We start from the raw sequence: 13892 nt of genomic DNA, 5'->3' as shown, positions 1-13892 counted from the left end.
GCAGTTGTGACTATGCCGGGATATTCGATGTACCGATGAAGTTGAGACTAATACGGGAGTGCTCAGTGTACCGACAGTGTTGAAACTAACCATAGAGTATTCAGAGTACTGATAGAGTTGTAACTTTTACCAGGGTACTCAATGTACTAATATAATTGTAACTAATACCGGAATATTCAGTTACTGTTACAGCTGTGACTAATAACAGATTAATTAGTGTACTGTTAGACTTGTGACTAATGTCGGAGTACTTAGTGTATTGGTATAATTGTAACTAAAACCGGAATATTCGGTATACTGTTACAGTTGTGACTAGTGCTGGGATATTTAGTGTATTTATACTTTTGTGATTAGTGCTAAGGTATTTCATATACTTATACAGTTGTGATTAGTGCTGGAGTGTTTAGTGTTTTTATTCAGTTGTGACGAGCTAGAGTATTTAGTGTATGTATATAGTTGTGGCTGATGCCAGGATATTTACTGAAGTTATATAGTTGTGACTCATATTCCACCAAGGAAGTCAATTTTTACCTGAAATTTTTTATAAGTAAAATATGCCGTTACGGGATTGGTCTGATGATGTCATAAGACTCTGTTGTGAAATACCCTACTTCACCTTGTATTTAAAAGATGTCTAAAGGAATAGCTGATTCAGGCCACAAAAGATCACTTACTTGTAGAGAGTGACGTAAAGCCCGAAGTTCTATATACCAAGGCATTAATTCTGTGCGACATGAATATAAACTAATCAACTGGACACAAGCTAAATTTGACCGCTAGCTGTATGTTTATATGCGTCTAACCTAACGATAAAAACAAGCTTGATTGATGCAATTATGTATCTTGATGTGTGCTGGGAGCTTCTTTCTCAGCGTGGTTTGCCTCAAAATGGCGCTCTGTTCAGCAGAAAATATGTCGGTGCTTTGGGGAGTATTTATGAAATGGTGGAAGAAGTCCGACAATGTTATATTGGTCAGGTACGAATGTTCTGAGCTCTGGAGCCCTGTGTAAACCAATGGTTTACACACATAATATTTTCGTTATCCTTATTTGTCGTTGGTTTATTTGTAGTGACGGAAATGTGTGTCGTAAATTGCCCTAGATATTTTTCACATTTGATATATTTCATTCGAAAAGTTAAACCACCTTTTTATAATCACTTTCTCACACGGAGAAGGTGAGCTCGTTTTGTTTCCGGGGAAATTATTGATTAACCTTTAAAACAAACTTAATTTATATATGTATGGTATAGATGTGCTTGCAATAATCTACTTGAATATCTCGTACTTTTGAAGTTCCGAATGATAAATATTTTGTAGAAAAACTTAGTAAAGTCAAACGATGTTTTATCATTACGCTAATAAAATGATTCATGAAGTTGATATAAGATAATGTCAGTTCAACACACTTAGGTTTTATGTTGAAAACAAAGAAACAGATTACGAAATCTCAGCCGTCATGTGGGGTGGTCAGTCTGTTTATAAAAATTTAATATCCCCTATAAACTGACCTTCGTGCACAGAATATTCCGAATTTAACTTGAAACTGAATAAAAACAAAATAGGGAGGCGAAGAAAAGATCAAAAATTGAATGATTTAAAACAATCACATGACTATGCACCAGTGTTGAATGAGTGGTCTGTTGGCTTGAGTGTATTTTGATGGAAAGTTCTTTCCTTTTGAAAATATAAACCTGATTCTGGTAAACATCACATTGAATGATGTAACACTCAGAAACTGAGTACAATAATTTATACGGACTGTTGTCTTGTTAGTAATGTTTCTTTTATGCTATCCTGCCAAGGCAAATGACTGTTAATCGCGAATTAATTATCCGACACTAAGTTATGCACGATAGAACCCTAGTTCTAGCAACGACAAACATTTCCGGTTACTTATCGACCATTGCTGTCAACTTAACAATATTACGCTACATAATAGGTTTACAGTATGTCCTTTTCTTTAAATTACGACCAGTTTCCAGCTTCAAAACTTAATCTCTTGGAGAGATTAGCTGGAGGCCTCGTCAGTATGTTATAAAAGTTTTATACATAGAATTAAAACAGGTATACGTACGTGCCCCATGTGTCTTTTCTGCTGTGACTAGGCTTAATTATTAATTTACTGCAAGAGCAGCTTCATTAGATTATTAAAAAACAGAAACACTCTTTTCAATACTTTGCATTAATCAATCATGGTGTAAAACTAAAAGTTACAAGCTAAACTGTAGGAAGTTTGGGAACTAATAGAATTTGAAAGATGTCTTTAATTCTTTACATGTTTGTTGATTGTTTTTCAAAGGCGTAAGAAATGTGTGCTCTTTGGTGATCGCCAATATTAAACATGCTTTGGTTTTAACTTTTAAAATGTCCAATTGAACGTAATTGGTACCATGTGAATAATTTGGTACAACTACTTACCAATGATAATTCGAACCAGAAGTTATTGGAGTTAGCAGAAAAAAATGCACCCCAGCGAAATTAATAAGTACCAATTTGGGCACAACATTGAGAATAACTTAAAGTTAGAAGAATGATGGTGAACTATTTCACCGTCATTAACCGTGCTTAATTTAATGTTGATTGACATGACTATTAACCTGTTCAGTGCCGTAGACGAAGTAACTCGTCCAAGCCGATCGGTAACACAGTGCCACGGACGAGTTAATTCGTTCTCAATAATACCTAACTTCAACACTAGATGTCAGCACCATACATACATGTGACCTACTTACAAATTGTTTCACTTTCGATCCAAAATGGCGTCACGAAAAAGTTACAAAATGAAAAAGCATTAGAGTTGTATTGTAGCAGTTGAAATACTTGGCACTCAAGTGGTTAATGTACTTTGGTCTAGAAGATTTTAGTTGAATCTTAATATAACTATTAATATATTACTTGTTTCTCGATATAATCTCTCGGTAATTTTAGAATTTTCTTTATTAAATATTGATATTTTTACAGGGTGATACAGTTGTAGAAGCCATCTCTTGTGTCTTATGATTTCTTGATTCTTTTTCTTTGTCTACATTGTGCCATAGTGTGTTCGTTGATAATGATAGCTCCTGTAAAATTTATTTTAATTACCTTGAAAAACTCAGTTTGTGAAGGATTATAAGTTAGGTCACGATAATAATTTTATTCCATCATTTATAAATCAAAAACCTTATGACTATCCTAAATATTACAGCTTCTAGTAAGTCAAAATAGGGATTGGTAGCTTGAGAAAATAATGTCAACATCGCGTATCAAACCTCAAACTTGTTTGTTTACTTTATTTGCGATTACATTTTCATTTTTAAGCTACCTACTTGTATCTGTATTTTTTTAAATATCTCCATTACCCCTGTTTAAATTAACAAATTTTGATAATTTTGCTTCTTTTGGTTTTTATGTCCATCTGAACATAAATCTGTATAATAGCAATACTGTCCTATTTAAAATAGTTTAGTTTAATAAAATACGTAGTTGGTCTATGATGCTCACTCGGAACACAATAACAACCTTCAAGCAGATTGGATGGCTATTGGCTATTTTTCCTAATATCATTGCCACAGTGTTGTCATTTACAGTGATAGTCTATGCATGATCACTATGAGGCATGTTGATCAACAGATCACACGTTAAGTGCATGCTTCAAATGTATATATATATATAGCTATTATATTTATACCTTGGGGAGTAAGCAAATACCGTATTGGAGAGACTAATAACCTATACATGGACTGGATTTTGTTACCGCACGTGTTTTACACATGTATACAGATGAATGCATATTGTCTAGTACATGTATATATACTTTACAGCTTGTTAAGTTGTAAAGCCGTATATATAGATAACCATACGAATGTTTCATGTTTTATAGATGCATACATATATATATTAAATATAAATATAAGACAACGTGTCATAATATAATCAGTACACAAATAAGCATTTTTTATATTTCTTACAGTTGTCATATTTTTCCCTTCCTCTTCTCTTCTGACTACAGTAAACTCTATTATAGTTTTGGTGCAGCTGGCCAGATTTGCTCTGAGTAGCAATCTGCACATTTTATAATTTGGAAAACGTGTTATTTAACGATTGTGGGTTGGTTATATGAACATACCTCTTCATTTCTGATGGTGTTTGAGTCATGACATTTGTACGACCCTCTTCTACTGTGACGACCATAAACTCTGGTGGGCCGTCACTGCTGAATATTTTATCTGGAAATAATATTTTCTAGGTAAAATATTATAGCTACAAAGTTTCTGCCTCACTTTCGTCTAGACTCGCCATCATTTTCGCTACATCCTATTTGTGTGATTTTGCCACTCCTTACAATCAGTTTCAATAATGGTTACTCTATCTGCAGTATCTACAAAATTTTCAATCATACATTGCTGGCTATAATTCAGTCATCACTTACCATCATCCTTCACCGCAATTGCTCATCCGATACTCAAAACTAAGATTAGTGCTACCTTTTAAACTACATATATATAAAAAAAAAAAAAAAACAATTCTGTTATGGGAGACAGCCTAGACATTTCTATAAAAATTCACACGTTTCTGTAACGTTGTAAATCTTTGTGTAGCATAGCCGAAACCGATTATGCAGCGGTAAAGAAACTGTGATCCTGTCAGCAGTAATGTGTCCGGAAGTTCAGGTACCCTATATATATAAATGATATGCGACATCAATACAGGAGCAATAGTAAGTTCATAATCTCTATAATACACATGTTGTGCGTGCCATGGAAACATTTAATTACTTTCACGACCGGCACACAACTGTGCATGGAATAAATTATAAGGCTCCATATAAACTACAGACTACATTAAAACGATTGAGTGTCAACGAATATACAGCTGCTGTTATTTGCTAGGTAATCAAATAAACTTAAACACTATTCTACACAATACGCAATGATGAGTTTAGTGATATTACCAAGATTTTATTAGAATAGTCACAGTCATTTTTGCTGTAGGCTGGCCAAATATTATTAAATGCTAATAAAGAAGAACAAATGGGCAATCCCTATTATGAATCACTACAATGTTTGTTTATGGCTCGCAATCTAAACTCAACTGAGCCGTACAAAACAATTCTACTTATTTGTTTACTACTCGAAAGTGTAAACTTAGCTGAGCCATACAATGGAGTTTTTCTTAATATACTTCTTATAACTCTATATTTAACTGAACCATGCAAGATAACACTTTTTATTACTCATTGGTTATACTTAGCAGAGCCATATAAGATATGTTTCATGTTTGTAGCCTGTATACTTAACTGTAGTAATATTCTATCAGATTTGACTTAAGACACATTAATCATAAGCACGTGTTGTTCTCTTACCAATTTTGTATATAACTGTGTAATTAGCTGAGTTATTAGAAATCAGGGGGAAAGAAAACATATAAAGTAAGTACCTCCTCCAAAACACACACAGATACATTCAGTAGTATTCTCAGATATATCTGTTTTATATCATAGTGTTTACATAGTACAAAGGAATAGAAAATATTCAACAAACTTTAATTTTAATTACTGTGATAATAAATTGCACAACAACAATTATAATTAAAAACACAGCAGAAATTATACTTAATTATTTGGATCTAATTGCGTGTAAATTTAAACAGTCTAACAGTGTAATGTATTTCGTTTGATGACTCCAACACAAAGATGACAGACAGTGACGTGAAATCCTGCAAGAATGTCATGAGTACTTGTGAAATTAAGTGGGAGGAGGACATGTTAAGTTACTCACCCCCAACACACACTGACACATAATGAACCATACTGCGAAATGACAGCATCAAAAAACCTGATGTCAGATAGGGAATGGCTCGGTTTCACCAAAACATCGTCTCAAAATTCTAAAGTAAAAAAAGTAAATCCTCACATATTTTAAGTTCTAAAATAAATTCTGAATAAGCTCATAAATTCTAAAGTGAAAGACGAAATCCTCATATATTTTAAATTCTAAAATAAATTCTAAATAAGCTCATAAATTCTTAAAGTTAAGGACTAAGTCCTCATATATTTTAAATTCTCAAATAAATTCTAAATAAACTCATAAATTCAAAAATTAAGGACCAAATTTTCACATATTTTAAATTCTAAAATAAATTCTAAATAAGCTCATAAATTCTTAAAGTTAAGGACCGAGTCCTCATATATTTTAAATTCTCAAATAAATTCTAAATAAACTCATAAATTCAAAAATTAAGGACCAAATTTTCACATATTTTAAATTCTAAAATAAATTCTAAATCAACTCATAAATTCTAAAGTTAAGGACTAAGTCCTCACATATTTTAAATTCTAAAATAAATTCTAAATAAGCTCATAAATTCTAAAGTTAAGGACTAAATCCGCACATATTTTCTTGCGTATCTTCGAAATAGCAACAGCAGAAACTATAAGACAGGAAATGGAATGATATTAGTATAAAATTCACGAGAAAACTGAGTGGAGAAAAAATCCTAGTTGAGGAACCAGCCCTCGTTTATTTCTCTCTATAATACCGAAAAGACAGCAGCAGGAAATCTGAACATTTAGCAAGAAATGGTAGGAATTACAAACGAAGTTGTAGCAATATTTAGCGAACAAAGGTATGCATGTTTCTAGGGGGCCTTTATGACGGACCAAGACGAAAGCATTTGGTGAACTTAATGCAAATTCGTTACATTACTAACGTTTGAACAGGTGCTTAATTTGAGGCTCAGTGGATCTAAACACTTGAATTAACAAATGGAGTGATTGAAGCTAAGTTGCATAATAAAACAATAATTAATTAACTACACTGTTTATTATACTCTTTTAGTTTAAGCTTCCTTTAAGTTGAGAATATTTGTTAGGCCAACTTTTAAGTCCAGTTAATAAAATCAGTAAAGACCCGTAAATAACTTTAAAATATCTGTACGCTTATAAATACTAAGGTGTAAAATGATGGCTAATTCTAAAGTGCAACTTTAAATCACGGAAAAGCATGTGGTTCGCATTCTTTTATTTATTACAGCAACAATAATAGTTTTGAAATGAATGTCTTTGTGTTTGTAATGATACTTACAAAACAAGAAGATTAGTTGGTAATTTTAGTAAGTAACTAGTAATCACACTATACTCGGCCCGGAATGGCTAAGTGTGTTAAGGCGTTCGACTCGTAATCCAAGGGTCGCGGGTTCGAATCCCGGTCGCACCAAACATGCCCGCCCTTTCAGCCGTGAGGGCGTTCTAATGTGATGGTCAATCCCACTATCCGTTGGTAAAAGAGTACCCCAAGAGTTGGCGGTGGGTGATGATAACTAGCTGTCTTCCCTCTAGTCTTACACTGCTAAATTAGGGACGGCTAGCGGAGATAGCCCTCGTGTAGCTTTGCGCGAAATTCATAACAAACAAACACTATACTTATCTCAGCATAAAAAATAGTTCTGTGAAAAAAGGCAAAAGCATAAGAATTTGTTAACATATTACCAGTTTAAGACAGTTGTTATCATACTATAGTAAAAGAATGTATCGTCTATAGAAAAATACATGTAAAATATTAAGAATATAATATTTTAAGTTTTCATTTAGAACAAAAGTAAAATATTAATGTATAGTCACGTAATTGTTAGCTATCACTTTGAAATCCCGCTAACTGACAATTATTAAATCCTTCATTCTAACTGTTACACTGAAACCCTGCGAACTGTAATTATGAAATCCTTGTAACTATCTGCTATTTTAAAATTCTGCTAAATATCACTTTGAAAACCTTCTCACTGTTTGATACCTAGAAATTCTGCAAACCATAACTTTGAAATTCTTTCAATTATCTGCTACTTGTAAAATGCGCGTTTTTCATATATCTAATAAAAACTTCATACAACAAACTGATAAAACACTGATACCTGATAAGATACAAGCTTGTCCGGGTTTCAAGAGTTGGCGGTGGGTGGTAATGACCAGCTGCCTTCCTTCTAGTCTTACACTGCTAATTAGGGACGGCTAGGGCAGATAGCCCTCGTGTAGCTTTGCGCAAAATTAAAAGAAAAACAAATTGTTCTGGTTATGTGTGTGTACGGAGAGGAGTTGTGATAAATAACTTTCACACAATTTATTTATAACCTAACACATTATTACAGTATTCATTGTTACCTCACTCAGAGTTTTGTATAAGTTTTAATAACTCATTATTTATAACCTAACACATTATTACAGTATTCATTGTTACCTCACTCAGAGTTTTGTATAAGTTTTAATAACTCATTATTTATAACCATTATTACAGTACATTATTACAGAGTTTTGTATAAGTTTTAATAACTCATTATTTATAACCTCACATTATTACAGTATCCATTGTTACCTCACTCAGAGTTTTGTATAAGTTTTAATAACTCATTATTTATAACCTAACACATTATTACAGTATTCATTGTTACCTCACTCAGAGTTTTGTATAAGTTTTAATAACTCATTATTTATAACCTAACACATTATTACAGTATTCATTGTTACCTCACTCAGAGTTTTGTATAAGTTTTAATAACTCATTATTTATAACCTAACACATTATTACAGTATTCATTGTTACCTCACTCAGAGTTTTGTATAAGTTTTAATAACTCATTATTTATAACCTAACACATTATTACAGTATTCATTGTTACCTCACTCAGAGTTTTGTATAAGTTTTAATAACTCATTATTTATATACCTAACACATTATTACAGTATTCATTGTTACCTCACTCAGAGTTTTGTATAAGTTTTAATAACTCATTATTTATATACCTAAAACATCGTATACAATGTGGGATGGTTAAGGTGACTTTGTCGGAAGAGGTAGTGACCTAAGTAGGGATGCTTTTTGTTACCACTTCTTAATGCCCTTCCCCATTGTTTTATTTTGTTCATATTTTAACAGTAATTGGCTGCAGAAGTGCTTACGGGATGAAGTTGTAAGCTCACTGGCCAAAGTAGATAGTGGGTATTACTCAAGAAACAGCTCTTCATATCAGCGTTATTGTTGTATTAACTTCATCTTAGTTTTAGTTTATGTATTATTGCAATAGCGTAACACATTTTCTTTCATTGTATTCTTATGCACTCTCTGAGAAATATAAAACGTGTGTGTGTATTCCACCCGCATTGTTTTTATGTTAGAGAAAATTTAAAGTATGTGTGTGCGTTTTCTTATAACAAATCCACATCGAGCTATCTACTGCATCCACCAAGGGAAATCGAACCCCTGATTTTAGCAATGTAACTTCAATGACTTACTTTTGTCCCAACGAGGGTCAGAAACTTTAATAGTTTTTTGTTTGGTATAAGAACTTAACGCTATATATAAATGTGGTTAACGTTAGCTTACATCAAAGATAATAAACACCTAATAACCCTATGACTTAAGTGTATGAATATTTTGCGTCCGAAAGGATATCCTTGCTAAGAGCGATTAATTTTCAGTGGTTTCACACAATATATGAAATACCATAGAATGTTAAAAAAGTCTGTGAGATGTACTCTTCCAACACAACTGTATGTCAGCTGTGTTTATCAAATGAGTTGCTGATTTACATTCAAAGTCATTTTACTTTAATGTATTTAGCTCCATAGATTGATTCTCTGTCATATAATGCTATGGTTCACACATGAAAGACAATTGATTCAATGATCTGAAATCAACCAATGCGGTAGCAATCCTCTACTGTTTATTTAATGCATTTCAGAATTCGATACAACAAAAGACAAAATAATAATAATAACTGTGGGTAGTGAAAGTGAGTTGATAAACATTGGTGCTGAATAGTAATTAAACAAAGGCTTGAACATAAACCTGGATGCTATAAAATCATATTAAGTGATTGTGTTGTAGAAAGTCAGCGAGCTGTTTAGAGCCATATTTGTTAATCAACGTCTCGGATTGAAGCTGCATTCTTATTTATAACTAGTATAAGTTTGTTGTTTTTAATCACTATCAGTTATAAGGATAGTTACAGTCACCGCTTAGTAGCATTAAATAAATTCATAACTTACGCAAAGTTACTTGAGGGCTATCTGCACTAGCCGTCCCTAATTTAGCAGTGTAAGACTAGAGGGAAGGCAGCTAGTCATCACCATCCACTGTTAACTCTTGGGCTGCTCTTTTACCAACCAATAATGGGATTGATTGTAACATTATAACGCCCACACGGCTGAAAGGGCAAATTCATAAAGCAGAAGGGAGTCTTCATTAATTATAAGCAATAAATTAATGTAGTAATACACCTTAAAATGTCATGGAATTAACAAAAAAGTGTAACTTAATTCAAATACCATTATCTTCATGAATAGTATTCTTTGTACTTGAATGAATAACAGCTCGTTTCTTTCTTTTGTTAGGACACTGTGAATATTCACATGCATTTAAAAGCATTACGCTTTGAATCTCTTTTTAAGTCATCCGATTAGTTCTTTCTCGAAATTGAATGAATATCTACTAAAGTTTAACTGAGCTAAAGTTGCAGAACAAATCTAGTGAAAATATCCGTAATTTTTCGATCATGATTCTTCAAAAGGCCAGAAGACAAGAAAAAGAAACTCGTCAGTAGAGCATTGTCTCAACAATAGAGGATTGTCATTTATCAAGACACGTGATTTCCAATAAGTAGTGCAGTTAGTACTTCTAATTACCAATATCTTTAATGTAAACTTTGTATATGACGTTCTTCATTTCTAAATTTTCTGATAGTCTCTCTTATTACCAAAGCATTAAAATAATTTTTGTGAAGTTTCTATTTAATGGTATTATTTACGCGCCATACTAATATTTTCATGATCTGAAGTAAGGAAGCTGGAGGTGTTACAATAAAGACAATTTTAATATATAACTGACTATTGGATGGACTAGCTCTAGCGATCAGTTGTTAAGTTTTGGTGGAAGTTTCTTTATGATATGTTCTCGCCTCTTTACTACCCTCTATTCCTCGCAAATTATTCTACATAAACTTTTAATGGTTTATTCCTATCTCTAGATAAACAGGTTTATTTTTAACTACCTTAAAATATTTGTAAATTAATCTGATGTTGGTTGAAGACTAATTGTTTTGTGAATTAATTTGTAACGTGGAATGTGAACTAACGTGGTGTTTCAAGCACTGAGAAGGAAGAAAGTGCTCGAATTTGAGAATATTTGCTTTTTTTGGATTTCACAGAAATATACGTAAGGGCTACTTGTGCTATCCGTTCCTACCTTAACAGTGACAGACTAGAGAGAAGTCAGCTAGACAACACTACCAACCGCCAACTTTGGACTACTCTTATACGAACGATTAGTGGGATTAGCCATAACATTATAAAGTCCCTACAGCTAAAAAAGGCATGCATGTTCGAGAAAGAGATTCGAACCTGTGACCATCAGATTACAAAATGACTACCAGATTATGCCAGGGCATCATTCTTCATGATAATGCAATTTAAAATTGAATTTCTTTATAATATGAAGGTAATGCTATGACATTTAAAAGAGTTAACGACATTTAGTTTTCGGTCAAAGTATTTTTTTTGTGAATAGTTTTAATTATTTTATCAATGTGATGTTACTCAGTTCCTTATCTCTATATTAAAAGCCACTTTCTGTTTCTAACATTCTCTTTATTGGTAATCCTCGACTTTATGTTAGTAACATTTAAATTTGTTTAGTGGTTTGTCTCATGTGGAAGTCTGAGTTCAAATCCCAGTCTTATTTAGAAAAAAATATTACAATATTAGGAAAAGCAAAATAACATGGTAGCTTATATTAGGAATTTGAATTATGTGTTAACAATCTGTTACAATAACTGGATGCGACAGTTGGTATAGTATTAAACTATTACGTGGACGTCTCACATTCAAATAAATCCCTGACGAATAATTCTATGCTAATTTTTTTAATATTATATTTATCTGTTTTATTTTTATTATCATATCTCAAACAAGCTTTTTGAATAATCAGAAAAATTCGAATATAATTACAGATGAACTGAAACATAAAATCATATTACATGATAAACATATGCATCTGTGTCAAAAATAACAAATATCTTTTCAACGCAACAGATGGCGCACAATACATTTATTGGTGTTTTTCACTTTGGTAAAGAGACTTAAAAATTTATAAGTATTTTTACGTGAAATTTTATTTTTACGAAATTACCTTTCACCATAATGTATTAATTGTGATGGTAAATTCATTAATAAATCGCAATATCAAACATCTGACAACGTAAATATTTCTTTGAGTATCAGTTTTTTTAGCATGGGTCAATTTATAAACTTTATCATCTAAATTACAGTCAAGGATAACTCGCAGAAGATGAACAAAAATACTGTTTTCATGAAATACTAGAAAAGGATAAATATCTACATAGAGATGTTGTTACAAGTTAATTAATCTTTACAAAACGTATTCACAAAACATTTATTTAGATTTAATTTTCAGAAGAAAAAAATAAACTTATGGTCATATGATGATCATTCAACTACTCCTTTTTTCCTTTGCAATAGGATTTGCAAATAGTGAAATAATCAATTTCTAATTATTGAAATGCTACTTATTAAAGTCAATGACGAGATGGCGTAACTGTAGAATTTAGCTTAAACTGGATAGCTAAAATAGAATATGACACAAGGGATCTGTTTCCTTTCTAATGGGCCTTGCATGGCCAGGTGGATGCGGCACTCGACTCGTAATCCAAGGGTCGCGGGTTCGAATCTCCATCGCGCCAAATATGCTCGCCCTTTCAACCGGGAGGGCGTTACACTACGTTGTTCAATCCCACTATTCGTTGGTAAAAGAGTAGTCCAAGTGTTGGCGGTGGGTGGTGATGACCAGCTGCTTTCCCTCTAGTCTTACACTGCTATATTAGGGACGGCTAGCGCAGATAGCCCTCGTGTAGTTTCGGAGGAAATTCAAAAACAAGCAAATCCTTTCTAATGATAAGATAAGATATATAGCTTATTTTAATTTAAACCAAAATAACAGCAACTATAATAGGCAAGCTTTAATTTTAACAAGCACAATATTTTGACTCATTTTGTGGAGTTATTATCAATAAAAGTCACATTCAAATCTCTTACTTGATGATGACTAAATACCATGGGTTATAATTATTTAAACAAGAGCTTGTATTAGTAATTGATTAATCAGTTCAGTAGATTCCTTACTTTCAATTCGCTTATTCGAATAAGCAATCGATAGTTATATTTCTCAATTCGACATTTTTGAAGCGTTGATACAATTTCTCAAGCACATCGTAACTGTGAAGGTAAACTTCCTTTTTAAGTGTTTTCACTGATAAGTTGAAAAGACAATTCTAACATATTACTGGTCATATTCCATGCTGATCTGTATAAAAGAATAGTATTATTATTATTATTATGACATAGTTTTATATAATAAGCTGCAATATCACGTTATAATGAATTACATAATGGTTTGTATTAGTCACGTACAGAATATCGACTCTACAGCAATGCTTCCACATTGCACTTGATAAAATAAGCATTGAAACATGTTAATTGCTAAGAACATGAACCTTTTCAGAGAATTAATGGGTCTCAACAAGAGTTTTATGCAACAAAGCATGCAAGCTTAATCCATCTACGTTCAGTTTCATTTTGCCCTTCTCATTGTGAGTGGTATTCAAATGTTACAACGTAAGAGTTGACCTGACATAGTTCACTCAAGGTAATCAACTGATATTAGTATTTTCAATTTGAAAGACACCATTGTGCACACGGACTAAACGGTCAGGTCAGATTCTCCAAAGAACAAATCCACCATTAATTTCGTATTTCTTACCAGACGGAGGGTTAGTTGCTTTTAAACGAATTGCAAAATTGATTGGAACTTTTATAAAGCACCTACAATTGAAAGTGTGAAACATATT

The sequence above is a fragment of the Tachypleus tridentatus genome, chromosome 4, assembly GCF_004210375.1.
Source record: "Tachypleus tridentatus isolate NWPU-2018 chromosome 4, ASM421037v1, whole genome shotgun sequence".
Taxonomy (NCBI): Eukaryota; Metazoa; Arthropoda; class Merostomata; order Xiphosura; family Limulidae; genus Tachypleus; species Tachypleus tridentatus.
This window is presented reverse-complemented; position numbering follows the sequence as displayed.